This window comes from Malaya genurostris, chromosome 2 (assembly GCF_030247185.1).
Source record: "Malaya genurostris strain Urasoe2022 chromosome 2, Malgen_1.1, whole genome shotgun sequence".
Classification (NCBI taxonomy): Eukaryota; Metazoa; Arthropoda; class Insecta; order Diptera; family Culicidae; genus Malaya; species Malaya genurostris.
Window position 1 is genome coordinate 302,875,024 of NC_080571.1, and position 18,923 is coordinate 302,893,946.

The 18,923-nt window shown below is 37.5% G+C and overlaps 1 protein-coding gene across 3 annotated transcripts in view; it reads left to right on the top strand.

Annotated features, from left to right (window-relative positions):
* Nucleotides 1–18,923, top strand: part of LOC131430868 (1-phosphatidylinositol 4,5-bisphosphate phosphodiesterase classes I and II) — a 340,169-nt gene that overhangs the window by 42,629 nt on the left and 278,617 nt on the right. The window lies entirely within an intron of this gene.

The window sequence follows — 18,923 nt, forward strand, 5'->3', positions numbered from 1 at the left end:
CAAAATAACACTCAACGTAATTGCCTATCCTAACATATTATCCGTAGATAAACCTCCGGAAAATGGGAAGTGGAGTACCATAATGGACTTCTTGAAATAGCTTGTGAAGCAGTTCTGGAAGGTTCTAAAAATATCACACTATGACAACGCTTTGTTGCATGTAGCATAAACGGTATGGAGACTGGCGATCCAAAAGGTGCAAGCATACATGGGTGATTGCTTGAAAGCTTCCAACAGATGCTCTCGAACAAAATTTCTTTACGTCGGTTTATGTGCTTTCCTTTCATAATTTTCCAACTCATTCATGCGACCGAGCATGCGATAGCAGATGCTCCGTTCAATATTATCTTCGCCTACCTCCTTCGTCTTTGTTGGTAAAACAAATCTCTCGTCTGGAACCGTGAGTGTCTATAGTTGAACCCTTCGGCTTGCGGTTGAATAGTGTTGTCTCTTCCAGCCAACCCTTTCGAGTTGATGCAAACAGACGGACTAAACCGGTTGAAAACGGATGGAAATGTGCAGTACGGCAAAATTTGAACAAGTTGGTATAAATTTATTCTATACTTCTATTTTCTTCTTTAATGACCGGAGCTTTTTGCCCTTGGGATCGGTTTCCGAAGCGTGTTTTCCATCTGCGGAAGACGCGGCACAATGCTTCCCAATCAACATGGCGGTAGGGTTTGTGTCGGTATTAGTTGTCGCTGATTTCATCGACCCATAAAGAAAGCGGGCTCAATTCCAAATCCTTTTCAGCATTCATGGCATGTGCAGGCTGGCTTTCATCCGTTCATTTCTTACGAAGACGTAAGGAAAAAATAGCCTCGCTTAGCTACCCGGTTCAGCTCTGCTAGGCCACGTGGGGTTTATTGAAGCAAGAAAAGATGTGTTCATGCATACTGCACCGAACACTGTTTGTCGGGGGTAGTGACGACAATCTCGAAGAAGGATTTGCAGAATCGATTTGTTTGCATTGGATTTCTTGCTATGTAGGTCATGCGAGAATGAATCCGTCCAAAGTCGGTTGAATCAATTTGTTTTGGTTGCAATTTGTCATGGAAGAATAGTCTACATGCTGAGAAGCGCAGAAGCTCCAGTTGTTGCAATGGAACAAAGTTCTCAACAAACAATCTATCCGTATAAGAGTTTGAAGATTTGCTGTTTGGCTTGTTCACGTAAAGTCAATGTGTATTATTCAATTTCCATCGCTAGTAGCGGAGTTCGTTCGTTCGTTTTGGACTCTAAGCTACAATGAAATACAGTGGTTTCGTTTTTTTATTGAATTTGATTCCACGCGAAATGACTGGCAAACCAGATGAATCAAAGATTCACCACTATCTCTCCGGGTTAAAATTATGTAGATATAAATAAAGGCTTTGTTTTGTTTTAAGACTTGATTACGAACCACCGCACATCGGGGTAATTTTGGTTCGTCTTTTTGTTGAGATGAAAACTTTCAAAGTCGAAAATAATAAAAATAGTTGAATTTAATTAAGTGAATTACTTATTTAAATATAATGGTGTTAAAAAAAGCATATAAAAAATATAATCTGGAAATCAGCTGTTCTTCGAAGAACGGCGAATCTAACATTGACAGCAAATGGAGAAAAACATTGATGAATGATTCGACTTTGGTACCAAATCCTATTTAGAAATTATCGTATATTATCAGATCAATTTTGGATTAGTCGATGAATTGTTGGTTTATCATTAAAAGGCATGTAAATTTTACGACCTTTCTTCTATACCCAATGAATACGTCAACATGAAAAGAGTTTCGCGTTTTGTTTACTTTTATACTTCCTGCGTGAATTATGAAGTTACAACGTTGCGCATTTTTCGTAAAGTTGGCTGGTTTTCAAGACTAAGCCAAATCAGCGAGTAATTTTATCGTCTCATTTACTATTTATAGTAGTAAAAGGTTTGGAAACCATCTAAAATAAACAAAATAAATAGTTTCGCCATTCCTTACTAGCAAATGAAATATCGCCCTGTTTATTGGTATGGAACTCGGGGAGCAAAACTTACGTAAACAAATGGAATGACAGTTTCGCCCTTTATAGTTTTTTGTACTACCGAGATTTTTGTAGAATCCGAAGTTTTAGGAGAAATTGTAAGATTTTGAAGTTAGTGTTGGCGATTGCCGATAATTTGACAGAAGCTGCTCGATATTTCTCTATATTGTATACAACATTTTCAATCCGGTAGAAGATGCTACAAGAACTCGTGTCCCTCAATGCGTGAGCATGATAATGATCGGTGCTGTGTGGAATTTACCAAGAGAGAATTGCACGTTGATAATTATCGCAGAAAATCGAATCGATGATTCGACTTGATGATTGCCATACTAGGAGGCAATATTTCAAAAACCTTGTGTAATTTTAAAACCTTCTTGAATTTAGAACTGATTTTAAAACCTTCTTGAATTTTGAATCATTCCGAAATAGATTCGACGTAGGATTGATGCTTCATTTTGCTTCATATTAAAAAAAATAGTCTGGTAGGTTGGAATATAGTCTCATAATGGTTTATTAGGAGTTTATGGAGTTTAAAGTTGTTATGCTATATTTATGAAGTAACACTGAAAACTGCTACAAGTATTCATTAAATTGAATATGTTAGTTGGTACGTGTTCTGCTTCAATTCACCCACACTGAAAGACTTGATTCGCTGTTCTCTATTCAGACCCAAAATAAGACTCTTTCTAAACAATTTAAAACAAGTTTTCTTTCTATCCAACGGCATTCAACCTGATGATATAAGACAAAGTAATTAGAAGATTTAATTTCCAGAAGTGAATATATATAAAATAAAAAATATAAAATAAAAGAGAAAATGCAAAAATCATTGAAGTCTTTCTAGATTATTTCAGAAGTACGATTGTAGATCAACAAAACGGGAGTAAACATTATTATTTTTTATTTGTCTTTATTTCAAATCAATTATAATCACGATATGAAGACCATTTGACGAATTCGGCCAAATGACCTTTTCGGCGAAATGGCGTTCGGCGAAATGACATTCGTCGAAATTACCCGGTGATCCGGTTGCAGATGCTAAAACTCAAAAGTTACCGACTCTTAATTTAAACACATATTCGACCACAGCTATGCTTTCAGCTACTAGTTGAAAATATTTTTTTCCACTGCGAAAGCATTATGAAGGCGGAATCGTATGTGCAAATCGTTACTGTGTATTGATTTGGCGCTTCATATGGATATTGATCAATTGTGGAAAAGTAATGGTTATATGCTAGTGATGGTTTGAATAAAGACTGTCCCAGAAAGTATGGACGCACTTTGATTTCGCTGTAAATAATTCAATGTAATTTATTCGATATACTGATAATATTACACTACAACAACAGAATATTGTTCTCAACATTTCCTACTTAGCCATTGTAGACTAGCTGGCGCACCTTCTTGCGAACGTTCTTCACTAAATTCCGTACAGACTTCTTGGCGACAAGTTTTGACACTTCTTTCCAATCTTTTTCGAACTGTTGAATGGTTTTGGCTGCCGAGGCATGTTTCCTAAGATGTGCCTTCGTTAACGCCCAAAATTCCTCAATTGGTCGAAGTTGTGGACAATTTGGTGGATTCATGTCTTTTAGGACGAAAGTGACATTTTTGGTAGTATACCATTCTACCGTTTATTTCGAGTAGCAGCAAGAAGCAAGATCTGGCCAGAAGACAACAGGATCCTTGTGGCTCCGAATCTTGGGTAGAAGTCGTTTTTGTAAACATTCCTTGATGTATTTTTCGCTGTTCATTGAAGCAGTGGTAATGAAGAGTTTCGAAATCTTACCGCAGCTACAAATTGCTTGCCAGACCATAGCTTTCTTACCACATTTTTCGACTTCAATCGATGTCTCGGACTGGTTCAACACTTTCCCTTCTCGCACCGTATAATATTGTGGTCCCGGCAAGGATTTGTAATCGAGTTTCACGTAGGTTTCGTCGTCCATGATCCAAATTCATATTTCCAGCAAGAATTGTATTGTACAGCTTTCGAACCCTCGGCCTGATCGATGCTTCATGTTTCGGACTACGTTTTGGTTGTTTCTGCTTCTTATAGGTTCGAAGATTCAAACGTTCTTCGGTAGCGGTTTCCCAACTGCTAAGAATAACGCTACGGTCCACCTGTACCGGTGGTATAAGTCCACCAAACAGGTAAGCCGTGTGGCATCCGGCGGAATTATTTTTTACCAAGAATTGATCCACTGGTTTCCTATTCCATGTCGTAAAAGGCCACAAAAATAGGAACTCCTAAGTCGAGGTGTATTTCCGTGCCGATGGCTGAATGGCTGCAGGAGGTTAAACATTGCAGTCGTGAACGGAATATCTTGGGTTTTTCCCTTACTGGATACACGCAATGCTTAGCAATCAACTTCTTTGATCATCGCTTCGGCGGGCCAGAGATTAGAAAGCTGAGTGTCTGTGGGTGTCCTCAAGGTGGTGTACTATCCCCACTTTTATGGAACCTAGTCGCTGATAGTTTGTTAAGGAAACTTAATAACCTTGGATTTCCGACTTATGGTTTTGCCGACGATTATCATATATTGATGACCGGTATAAGCATTAACACTCTCTTTGATTTAATGCAGCAAGCCCTGCGATCTGTTGAACAATGGTGTTGTCAGGTTTGGATTATCTGTAAATCCGGGCAAAACATCAATGGTGCTTTTCACTCATCGTAGGATAATTACAGGAGCTCGTCCGTTGCAGTTCTTTGCTTCAGGGGTCACTGTGGTCGATCAAGTTAAATACGTCGGGGTTATTCTTGACTCAAAACTGAATTGGTCTGCTCACATTGATTTCAGGATTAAAAGAGCTTGCATGGCTTTCGGCCAATGCAGACGAGCTTTTGGAAAATCATGGGGACTCAAACCCAGATATATTCATTGGATCTACACAACTATCGTTAGACCAATTTTAGCATATGGATGTCTTGTATGGTGGCAGAAAGGAGAAGTCGCGACAGTTCAGTCAAAGCTAAATCATCTCCAAAGGATGGTCCTAATGGCGATGACAGGAGCATTCACGACAACTCCTACTGCTGCTCTAGAGGCGCTACTGTGCATTAAACCACTATATGTGTTCCTAAAACAAGAAGCATTATCTTGTGCATACCGTCTTAGGGTTACAGGGCTTTGGAACAGTAACCCATTAGAATATGCTACCAGTCACACTCGCTTGTGGTCTCAAATGGTTCCGTGGGATGAGTATTTACTCGCTCCTAGTGACCTAACTCTCACATGCAGTTTTCCTTTTAAAACATTCAATGTGAGCTATCCTCTTCGTTAGGAATGATTGTCTGGTTGTCTGGAACGACAACTTGATGAACACATAGTTTGTTTTACGGACGGTTCTCTGTTGAATGGTCGTGCTGGTGCTGGTATCTACTGTCGTGAAATAGGCTGGAGCAGTCTCATTCACTTGGTAGATACTGTACTGTGTTCCAAGCAGAAATCTACGCAATTCTGTGTGGAGTACAATCGGCACTTCAGCAGAGGATCTGTGGTAAACGTATTTATTTTTGTTCCGACAGTCAGGCAGCCTTAAAAGCACTCAGTTCGAATGACTCACGGTCGAATCTAGTGATCGCATGTCGAACTCAAATTGAAGACCTCAGCATTTCAAATGCTGTTTACTTCATATGGGTACCCGGCCATTCTGGTATTACTGGAAATGAATGGGCTGATGAGTTGGCTAGAGCTGGTGCAACGAATGATTTCGTTGGTCCTGAACCAGCTTTACCACTTTCAACTAGTTGGATAAAGCACAAGATACGTTCTTGGGCTGCATCCAAACATGCCAGCTACTGGCGCAGCTTGCAAACTTGCGCTCAGACAAAAGCATTTCTACCAGATTTAAATCTGAAAATGTCAAAGTGTCTACTGCATTTCTCCAAGTATCATTGAAGTATTCTGGTCAGAGCTCTGACTGGACATTGCAAACTCAATTATCACATGGCTACTATTCAACGTGCTGAGTATTATTCGTGTGATTTGTGTGAATGCGATTATGGTACTTCATATCATCTGATATGTAACTGTCCCGCATTGACGCAGCTACGTATCCGGGTTTTTGGTTCTCCATACATGGTTGAGTCTGTGTATGCGGAGCTAAAATTGAAGGATATTCTCTCGTTTCTCACCCAATGTGGTAAGGAGCTATAGTCAGAAGGGTTCATCGTTCTTCCTGGAGTGAATGAATCCCTTCTGTATTCACCTTAAATAGGGTTTGGCAGATTGTTTGGCATCCTCTGGGGGGTACCGCATTTACTTCTGCTCGTACATACTGCGAGTCGTTCTGCATTCTTCCGGGAGTGCAGAATGGTGTCGCTTTTGTAAGATCTCTAAATCCTCTCGGGGGTTGGAGGTTTTATTAACAGCAGACTGTTCGGGACCTCGTAGAGGTTCAGAATTTCCTTCTGCTTCCACTAAATGTGATCCTCAGCAGATTGTTCAGCATCCCTTAGGGGTGCAGAATTTACTTCTGCTTTTATGTGTTTTTGTGTCGTCAATTTTTCCCATCCTCCTAGTTCAACCCTTACCATTTCCTTTCAATCCTTCCCTCTTATATATCGGGAAAATGATGCTAAAAACAAATTGATGGCAAGGCACAAATCTCCAAATATCAAGGGGAACGTGCCATTTGAGCCAATTTCTTCTGATTCCTGATTCCTGATTCCTAAGATGTGCCTTCGTTAACGCCCAAAATTCCTCAATTGGTCGAAGTTGTGGACAATTTGGTGGATTCATGTCTTTTAGGACGAAAGTGACATTTTTGGTAGTATACCATTCTACCGTTTATTTCGAGTAGCAGCAAGAAGCAAGATCTGGCCAGAAGACAACAGGATCCTTGTGGCTCCGAATCTTGGGTAGAAGTCGTTTTTGTAAACATTCCTTGATGTATTTTTCGCTGTTCATTGAAGCAGTGGTAATGAAGAGTTTCGAAATCTTACCGCAGCTACAAATTGCTTGCCAGACCATAGCTTTCTTACCACATTTTTCGACTTCAATCGATGTCTCGGACTGGTTCAACACTTTCCCTTCTCGCACCGTATAATATTGTGGTCCCGGCAAGGATTTGTAATCGAGTTTCACGTAGGTTTCGTCGTCCATGATCCAAATTCATATTTCCAGCAAGAATTGTATTGTACAGCTTTCGAACCCTCGGCCTGATCGATGCTTCATGTTTCGGACTACGTTTTGGTTGTTTCTGCTTCTTATAGGTTCGAAGATTCAAACGTTCTTTAGCACGAAGAACATTTGACTTCGAAGTGTCCACTTTTTTGCCACATCCCGAACTGAAACCTCCTTCTTTTGCTCGAACGCCTTCAGTACACGTTTATCCAACTGAGGACCTTTTTTTGGACCCGTTTTCGGTTTAACCTCAAAGGTGTTATCCTCGCCAAATTTCCTGATTGCATTTCGCACGGCCTTTTCACTTACTCCTTCCATTTTTGCTATCTTTCTCAGTGACAGTCCGCGTTCTGTACACCATTTGTACACAATTTTTCGACGTTGTTCTGCAGAAAGTCCACGCATTTCGAAACACACTAATGAAAACGAATAAACAACTGCACAAGTGGTTAGATAAGAGTATAAACAACAGGACGCAGCCATAAAAATTGACAGATTCTGAACCATTGCGAAATAGCAGCGGTTTTTAGTTGCGTCCATACTTTCTAGGACAGTCTTTAGTTGTTCAAGTATGTCCTTGCAACGAAACTCCAACCAGTTTTTAACTTATTTTTAACTGATCTCCAATATATCGCTTGTCACTAGTCGAAACTGCGCTTTTTCAGTTACGCAAGTGGTTAGATGTTAGTGATTATCATCTAATTGGCATTTTAAAAATATGACTCTATCGACTAATTTTCACCGGATTTATTTTTACAAGAAACTACTAAGAGATGAAGAATGAGTTAGAATAAAATTCATTCCTTCCTTTACATGAGCACAACTAATCTCTTTTTCTGATCTTAGTTTATAACTGATTTTATCTACAATAACTATCCGTCTGCTTTGTAAACAATCCATTTAATTTTTATATTATTGCGTGGATGCCTCAAGGTTTCAATATATTGTCTAAGAAAGTCTAACCTAGCCGCAAAGTGAACACCGGAAGCCATAATAGAGCACCATCAGACCGCATTATTTCCGCAATAGTGATCCTGAAATATCGATTCTTTCATCTTTCAAGAAATTGCATTAGTTTTCAGGTCGTTTTGTGTTCAACTATCTTATTAATGCACTAGTTTTAGTTCTGCTCAGTTCATTATATGGAATTTTTTCAAATTTGTGTTTTTCAAATACGTCTGTTATGAATCAGATTACAGCGATATAAACATAAACAATGATTGTTTACTTCAAATGGTTGATAATTTGATGAAGAAAAAATAAACGATTTCCGAAAAAACACCAAAAAAAATAATTTGATTACATATAAACAGAATACATCGTTAATACCTCGAACCATATACAATAGGATTTGTTGATATACAAAAAAAGCATTTAAAACTCATCACCCGATGAGCACGGACTGCTCTTATCGCACTGCTAGGAATGACTAAACAGACCTAGAATCGTTTGAATTGCCACTGGCGGTGCTCCACTATGCTTTGAACTTTGCTTCTCGCTTTGATGTACCAAATGGACCTTTTTCCTGTGGCAAATTGTGCTTCGTTTGTCTGCCCGGGTACTCGGAGCATGGACCGTTGCCTACAACCGAAAAACCGTGAACGACTGCCTGTTGATCTAAACATTGCAGTAACCACCAAGTTAGCGCAAACAAACATCGAAACGCGTGGACTGCTGCCAGTGTCAGTCATAGTTTGGAGAAATGTGAGAAGGGCCCACCAGAAACCACAACCCGGAAAATCTGCTCCCGTTTCATCGGGGGAATCGAATTCGCCAAACACTGTGCGAACGGAACAGCGTAGTGAAGTGTCTAATTCGACTACATACTGCTGCGTTCCCATCGGTATCGATTCGGAAACCGGTGCCGGCGGGGTTGGTTGAGCTACTACTCAAGTGAACAGGTGTGTCAGCCCCGGCGGTTATCGAACAACGGGTGGGTAGCAAATGATGCGCAAAAAAGCGCACTTGCAGGATGATTGAATTTCATAAAACCGACGGTAACTTCAGTCGGTGCCGGTGGATCTATTCAAACTATGGAAATCACACCGTGAAATGGGTGACTAGCTGTTCTTGTTTTTTAACCACTAACGTCAACGTTTCGATTTAGATAGTTTAAATAACTATCGCATAACGCTAGTCTACTTTTGAAATATTGCAAAGCAATTGACAGTTTACTAGCTACATGATATAATAGTTTTCCTTGCTAACTAGTTATTTATTCGGTAAGTAAATGGTAAAATAACTCTGATTTCGAAACGCAAAATTGTGTTTATTCAGTTTGTACGCATTTAATTTTCATTTGCATTTCGTGTACTGATTCAAAGATTTCGCTCTATTACCAGCCAACTTGAATTATTAAATTCTTGCGGTTATCTACAACGATGCATGGTTTGGAATACAATAAACTGATTTGTGGTTAGATATCCTATAAGTGCCTGTATTGGGATGTGTACGTGATGTGAAAATGTTAGTAGAAGATTGTCACGTGTTCAAAAACGATTTATGATTACTCTTATTCGATTATTGCTATCGTATATCTATCGGCCGATTTGTGTAGGGAATCATTCATATATATATATATATATATATATATATATATATATATATATATATATATATATATATATATATATATATATATATATATATATATATATATATATATATATATATATATATATATATATATATATATATATATATATATATATATATATATATATATATATATATATAAAGGGTGATTTTTTAAGAGCTTGAGAACTTTTTTAAACAATAAAACGCATAAAATTTGCAAAATCTCATCGGTTCTTTATTTTAAACGTTAGATTGGTACATGACATTTACTTTTTGAAGATAATTTCATTTAAATGTTGACCGCGGCTGCGTCTTAGGTGGTCCATTCGGAAAGTCCAATTTTGGGCAACTTTTTCGAGCATTTCGGCCGGAATAGCCCGAATTTCTTCGGAAATGTTGTCTTCCAAAGCTGGAATAGTTACTGGCTTATTTCTGTAGACTTTAGACTTGACGTAGCCCCACAAAAAATAGTCTAAAGGCGTCAAATCGCATGATCTTGGTGGCCAACTTACCGGTCCATTTCTTGAGATGAATTGTTCTCCGAAGTTTTCCCTCAAAATGGCCATAGAATCGCGAGCTGTGTGGCATGTAGCGCCATCTTGTTGAAACCACATGTCAACCAAGTTCAGTTCTTCCATTTTTGGCAACAAAAAGTTTGTTAGCATCGAACGATAGCGATCGCCATTCACTGTAACGTTGCGTCCAACAGCATCTTTGAAAAAATACGGTCCAATGATTCCACCAGCCTACAAACCACACCAAACAGTGCATTTTTCGGGATGCATGGGCAGTTCTTGAACGGCTTCTGGTTGCTCTTCACTCCAAATGCGGCAATTTTGCTTATTTACGTAGCCATTCAACCAGAAATGAGCCTCATCGCTGAACAAAATTTGTCGATAAAAAAGCGGATTTTCCGAATGGACCACCTAAGACGCAGCCGCGGTCAACATTTAAATGAAATTATCTTCAAAAAGTAAATGTCATGTACCAATCTAACGTTTAAAATAAAGAACCGATGAGATTTTGCAAATTTTATGCGTTTTATTGTTTAAAAAAGTTCTCAAGCTCTTAAAAAATCACCCTTTATATATATTGTAAAATTATGAATAAAGTTAGCTTCGACAAAAAAACCAGCATAAACTTTCAAAAAACAGCTTATCTCTCACTTATTCCCTGAGAGTTTAAAAAATATTCGACCCAAAATGAATTTATGATGATTATTTTTGTCTGTTACATGCAGTCTTCAGGAAAAATGATAAAACATTTTCAACTTTTCATTTCAACTACAATTTGCATTCAATTGTAACAAATATTCCAATTTTCATCGGTAAAATGCAAATAAGTACCTCGATTTGTGCTAGAGTGTGCATGACAATTTTTATTTCCGTTTTACTTTTCGCATTCGGCTCATCATTAGCAGGTTATGTTGGACTGCTGTTCAACATACAACATATCCGGGTTGGCGGTTCAATGCATCGTATGTTCGAGTTCCGACCTGGAAGGATTCTTAGTGTCAGTAGGATCGTAGCACCAGCCATGGAATGGTTCTGTACGCAATGAGTCGGCTGCGAAGTCTGTTGAAGCAGAAGGCCAAGTTCCATAATAGGAATGTAATATCAAGGCTTGTGTAGAGTTGTTGCTATTTACTTATTCACTTGTTGCAACACACTTATGTTTACACCGAAGTGCAATGTCGTTTCTGACGTCTGCTTAACTTAATTCAATAACGATTCGCGAAGTGGCATTAGCAGTCCAACATAATCTGCTAAAGCACTGATGAGACGAAGACGAAACGTAAAAAAGAAAAAAAACTCAAAGTTAACTGATCAAATTGTTCTCCCAGTTAATAGTGAAAGTAGTAGAACTCAAGAGCAACGGATAAAATTTAAACTCTAAACAAACAGAAACTGATTGAGGCAGATCTAACTTATTTTCATTCTTTCATTGGCAAAGCTTAACGTTTTTTAAATACTCTACGATAAAAGCAAAAATAAATACAAGTAAAACTGTCGAATTGAAAAGTTTCAAAGAAATTTGGTTGGCAGATTTCTGCAATCTTAGGCTCGTTTGAAAAACATTATCAAGCCTTTGATCAATTTTTGAAGGCTAATGGCATACAGCTCCGATTATTTTTGCCTTTCTCTGTAGAAGGGTATTAGAATTGCTGGAAAACCGACTTTCGAACAGAGTTTCGGAAACCCATAGTGTTATATACAAATAAACTCAGTTCGACGAGATTTGAAAATATTTGTGTGTGTATGAGCTGTAACTGTAACTGACGAAATGCGTTGTTTTCTTTCCGCGCAATTTGATCAGATATGGTTAAACCGATTTCAACATACTTAGGCTCGCTTAAACGCTACTGTTGAGCCATTAATCAAATGACTGTGATTTTTGGTTCCGGAGATATGCACGGAACCACCCGCGATCCCATTTCAACCAGAATATTAGTTGATTTTCTGAATTCGATTGGTTAAAATTTGGTACAACTAATCGATTGTTGTTTTAACTAAACTGTCATTTTTGTTTTTCGATTAGCAGAAACGATGGTTGAAACAACTAATTCAACTGTTTGAAAAAAAATGCTGTCAATTAGTGAGGACACATACCTTTCAATTTCAACAAATATTTTAGTTGAAATAACTGGTGTTGTTATTGAAACAAAATTCTGTTAGTTGAAAAATAAATCGGTTTTATTTGTTTGTTTGTTTTGAGATCAGTAAAAATCTAAATTCTAAAAAAATACTTCTGATTCGATCGGAAATGATTGATGTAGAAAAACGTTTTTAATCAGCAAAAGTGCCCAAAGGGGCGAGTAAACTAACGAAATTATTAAATTTACCTAAAATGATGCCTTCAAACGGTTGAACTAAAGTTATGCACTGATAATTTTAGTCAATTTATATGAGCTTGGGTGCATCAACCGCTGGGAATTGAAATTTTGCGACGGCAATTCAAACGCGCCATTCAATCGCAGCGCGTTCTGTGCGCTTGAAACCCTTCGCTCCTGTTACTTTTATAAATTAAATTCATGTCAAAATGCGTTTTATTGCTAATGCATGAACATCATCATCGGTATCAAACAGCAGGAAGTAAAACAGTCTGCTGGAAGTAAATAATGATCGAATTTGAAGCATAAAATTTTTGCGCATACCTGAAAGATTACGAGATGATCATTCATTAACATTTTCTAATTTGTCACCAAATCTTTTTCATCTCAAACAAGGTTAACTTTATCACAACACCGCTGTTAGATAAACACTTGTTATCATAAAATTCTCAAATCGAATGAACACAATTTCACCAAACGCTTTAACCATCGATGTTGTTTTCATTGACATTTTGAAGCGACGCGAACAGATTTCAGCTAAAAAAGTTGTTGATTTTGCATTGCGATTATTGTTTTGCTTTTAACTGTCTCCGGCATTTGACAGCATTCAAAACAACATATTTTTCAACTACTTGAATATATGCAAATCAAAAACCATTTTGGTTGAATCAAAAACAAATTAGTTAAATCAACTATCGCAAAAATCAAAAACTGCGATATCGCAATTTTATGATCGAAGGGTTCTCCGTGTGATGATATAAGTGACGTAACCGACAAAACGAGTTGTTTTTTTATCGCGCAGTTTTATCGGAGATGACTAAGCCGATTTTAACAGACTTAGGCTCATTTGGAAGCTACTACTGCGTCATTGATTAAGTTAAAAGATCAAAGGGCTGTAATTTTTAGTTCCGGAGATATGATGGTATAAGCGACGTAACCGACAAAACACGGTATTTTTACCGCTCTGATGTATATAAGGGTGCCAATATTTTGGGATCACCTCCAATTTCGTAAAACGGTAGTGTTCAAAAGTTCAACCTCGAAAAAAGTACCCATGCAAAATTTGAGCTAAATCGGATATCGGTAAAGGGTGCTGCCTGTCGGTAAAGGTTTGAAATTTTCGATCTTAAAAAGTCATCATAGGGAGGAGTGCATGAAATTTCCGAAATCGAAATTTTATGTTTATCCCAATTGTATGAAACGTCGTGATTCAGTGTCATTTAAAATTTTTTTTTTCTAAATCGACTTTCTGGGACTTTGACAGTCGATTTAAAAGAAAATTGTTTTCGAGGTGACACTCAATTTCGACGTTCAATGCAATTCATGTAAACTAGAGTGACTATAATCAGAGTGGCGACAGCTGTTCGTTTGGAATGACAGCTCCCAGTTCCAAACGAGCATATGACCTGTCAATTCAATGTAAAGCTAATGGAATGTTTTGAATTGTTGCCAACATTACGGATGAGATGTCGTCACTCTGGTTATAGGCACTCTAATGTAAACCCCTCCTCCTTTGATGATTTTTCAAGATCTATGAAAATTCCACTTAGGGGCTGTCCATAAAAGACGTCACGCCGCAAGGGGGAGGGGGGTGTTTCATAAAACGTGACCTTTTGTGACAGGGGGAAGGGGGGGAGGTTTTTGGAATGTGACGTCCAATATTTTCAATGAGCGCATTTTTGAAATACCTAATTATTTTACTGCTTTGCCCTATTTCCTGAAAAAATCTCCACAATAAACGTTTACGTTCTATAGGAAAACGTGCATTTGTTGATATAAAAGCTTCTTCTTGTAAATTCGGAAATGAGTTATGCAGGAAATCATTTCTGTTGTGATTAGCAAAAGTGCACAGAGGAACGAGTAAATTAGCGAAATTAATAAATTTTGCCTAATATGAGTAAAAAAGAAAAAGATGCCTTCAAACGGTTTAACTTAAGTTATGCACTGACAATTTTTTCAGTAATTTGATTTTCTAGCATTGATAATAGTATATCATAAGAATTTCTCTTATCTGATTCTGATGCAGTTTATTCAATTGTACTCCATTTGAAAAAGGGCGGGAGATTTACGATTTCAGACGTAGATCATGTCATGTCTTATCTTGATCATATGTGATTTTCCTCCACCAACATCAAAGCTTATCGAATCATCCATTGATTGAACTTACATAAATCAAGAATCATTTTAGCTCAAAATCACTACCCATTGTGTGACAGAAGATCAGTACCGATATTGATCGATGTGATTTAAAATTTACTGATCAAGTGATAATGAAAAGATTCTCCGGCAGTGATCTCGTTTTGATGAGGTTTTGGTCTTTATTTTCTCAGCTCTGTATGCTACACTAAGGAAATATTATTCTTTACCTAAAACAATAATATATCTGTGTACCCCTAGGAGGAATAAAACAGATGATTTAAATGTTTCATCAATTCCAACCAAATACTTTTGTTAATTTATAAAATTGATATTAATAAAATAATTCCGATGATTTTGTAGTTTTAGGGATATTTTTTAATCTAATGACAGCATTTAATAAATCGATTTTTCCCTCATATTTGTATGGTTTGTCATACATATTGAGAATGTATTGAGATGAATTTTATTTAATTTGAATTCGTGACATGTGACATAGGGGTGGTGGGGGGGTCTTTGCTTCTGTGACAATTTGTGACAAAGGGGGGATGGGGAGTCAAATATCGTCAAAAAAAGCGTGACGTCTTTTATGGACAGCCCCTTAGTGGATTAAGAAAGGTTTTTTTTTATATTAGCATAATTCTTTTCATACAATACGCCGGTTCGGACAGTAAATGGCAAACGACATTTGCCTTTACTTTTTGACATATCAGAGACTCGGATGACTCGTATCGCTAAGGTGCCTAAGTTCGACTCCTCTGGTAGAAGGTAAAAGTTTAGATACGAGAAGCCTTCTGCTTACTTAAATGACCCTTGTCACGGCTCACTTTTCCGCACTTTATTCTTCACATCCTTGCTCTTCCTTGAGTACTATGGCTCTATAATTTCATATTCTTTCTCCTCTTATAATCTCTAGTTAGTTTGATATCGTTAAAAAACCGAAAAACAAAAAAAAAACAACGCAAATGTCAAGTGCTTGGTTTAAGTAATGATACCGAATATGTGACATAAACGCGTAAGCGTGCACTACTCGAATCAGTCATACTATAATTAATTGGTGTCAAAACTTAGCCCAAATTAGTGTGGAAAATTGTTTAATAAAAAACGCAAAACATATTTTCATGAGACTGTTTCGGTCAACGAAGAAAAGCAAAGGGGTTTTTTTTCCGGTAGTAATTGGATCATTGATCACGTTCGAAGATCAAATTGTTCAAACTTCCGATTCCGAAGATATAGCAGTATAAGTGACGTAAACGACAAATCGAGTTTTTTCGCGTGTTCATTTCAATGCTATTATAGTGTGATTAATCGAGTTCAAAGACCAAATGTCGGACACATCCGATTCCAAAACTATAACGGTATAAGTTACGCTACCGACAAATGGCACTTATTAGTATTCCCTCGATTTTCTCGCAGATTTGATCAAGCTTGGGATAACTACAGTGTGGATACAGATCACGTTTGAATAGATTGTACGGAATACTGCAAGTACTGGACATATAACTGAAGTATTTTTTTTTTAAATAAAATATCGTTTATTTAGCTTACGTTAACTATTTACAAATCAATTTTTGATCAGAATTCAATAAAGTCTTATTCCTCTAGACACAAAATAAACTCTAGCTCTGCCAAATTGATATCATTCACTTGAGTAAGAATGTAATTCACGTATTTTGAGACTAATATCAATTTTTTTTTCTTCTTTGCTATTTGTACGTTGTCTAAGCTCGGACGTAACAGATCATTGAATGTAGGCCTTTGCCAGCCTCCTAGGATTGCTGTTATGCTCCGTTGTAAATATGTTCATGCTGCCGCCACACGCGGGCACTCGCAGAATTTGTGTGCCAGTGATTCAGCTTCTCCAGGACAACGCAAGCAGTTTGGGTTGTCTGAACGTCCGATCACGTGCATGAGTTTACGATGCTCTGTTTTCTCATTTACGAAAAGGTAGAGATCGCTGCGTTGGTTAGACGATAGCCGTCGACAAACTCTCAGAAAAAAATGTACTTTTGCAAGCAGGTTCAATGAGGAAGATAAAATGTTTTAATTTCTGATACTTTCAGGTTTGGCAATGTTACCGAATAAGTGACCTATGCGCTAAAGCTTACTTTTATGAAATGCTAAAATCAACCTGGAAATTATTTCAACTGCTTAAATTTTGGCTTCAAAAAATGTTTTAAGATGCAACTATTTGAATGCTGAAAGAAAGGCATTATCATACCACTGGATGGATAAAGAAACGGTTTCATAATAAAACCAATAAATGATTTTATGTGCATATGGAAAAAAGTTTTATGGTGCTGAGCTTTAGAAATTGTTACACTTTTCTTAAGGTTTACGCACTTGAGGCAAGTCTCCTGATAAATTGGATTTATCATTTGTAACTTCGGATGACATCGTTTAACCAGCCTTGAGAGATTCTTGATATGATCACCATTTTTCTTGCTTTTCTCATAAATACTGGTGTTATAATGCCTTTCTTATATTACTTATATAATATTAAAGACTGTCTCAGAAAGTATGAACGGACTTTGATTTCGCTGTAAATAATTCACAAGTGTTAGATGTTCCAATTTTATTCGATATACTGTTAATATTAGACTACAACAACAGAGTATTATTCTCAACATTCGCTACTTAGCCATTGTAGACTATCTGGTGCACCTTCTTGCGAACGTTCCTCATTAAAGTCCGTACAGACTTCTTGGCGACAAGTTTTGACAATTTTTTTTCCAATCTTTTTCGAACTGTTGAATGGTTTTGGCTGCCAAGACATGTTTCCTAAGATGTGCCTTCGTTAATGCCCAAAATTCCTCAATTGGTCGAAGTTGTGGGCAATTTGGTGGATTCATGTCTTTTGGAACGAAAGTGACATTTTTGGTAGTATACCATTCTACCATTGATTTCGAGTAGTGGCAAGAAGCAAGATCTTGCCAGAAGACAACAGGATCCTTGTGGCTTCGAATCATGGGTAGAAGTCGTTTTTGTGAACATTCCTTGATGTATATTTCGCTGTTCATTGAAGCAGTGAAGATGAAGGGTTTCGAAATCTTACCGCAGCTACAAATTGCTTGCCAGATCATTTCTTTGAACGACGGTTTGAAGCTTCAAACACACTTCATCGTGTAATTCCGGAGTCGAAAGTCGCATTCGAACTAAGTTCAGGAGTTTTGTATGGAACCTAAGTTTGTGAATATTGATCAAACCATCGCTGAGAAAAGTGTGTGAGATCCATTTTTAAGTATAGAGCAATTCTTAGGTATACGACTATTTATTTCGGTCCTGATTCGACTTCCGCTTCCGGAAAATACTAAAAACGTAAAATAAAGCTGAACTGAGCTCGAAACTGTTCGAATCGGTAGTGATTGTTGGCGGATGGCCAAACAATCTGATTTCGGCTATGATGATTCTTGATTTCTCATTCCGCATGCACCGAAAGTTATGGTTCGACCGATTCTCACTATCTTAGATTGAAATTAAAAGCCCTTTGGTTCTATACAAAATTCCTGAATATCCTGAATTTTATCTGGATTGGACTTCCGGTTCCGGAATTACCGGAGTGAGGAGTGCAAAAAATATGTATACCGTCACTTAAAGTGGCGTAGCAAAAGAGATGAAATTGTTTTTATTTTGGCTCAAAACAGTTCCAATTTGTAGGCCATATTTGTTACTGGTCATACAAACCAACTCCAGCAATACCGGTCTTCGGAATCCGGATACGGAAGTACCGGAAATAGTGACCATAAATTGCAAAAAGGATCTAACAAAGTTTGCTTCGATTCAAATGAAAAGTTTTACGGTTTCATACGGAATTCCGGATCCTACCTCCGATTTCGAAACTACGAACAAACTTTCTTGATCCAATTCACTAAACATTTTTTTTAGAATTCCACAGCAATATTTATGATGGTGTTATTATTCGAACTAGTTTTACTAGTATGCTCTAAATTTATGTTTGATTTCACCAATCAAGTTCTGTTCAGTATCTTCTGTCACCTATTTTTTCTAAGTCGCTTCACAATAATGGCAAGATACCAAATTAAGTCAAAATAACACAGAACTTGAGTGCTTCTGGATGGATGACAGTGGCTATTTTTGCAGACACTCATTGACGTAAACTTGGGTAACCGTTTACCGTTGGGTAACTTGAGTAATCGTACCTGTAGTTATGAAGATTTTGCCCCTCAAACTTTTAGTCATGAAATGATCGTGGACCTTGCCACGTTATAATGC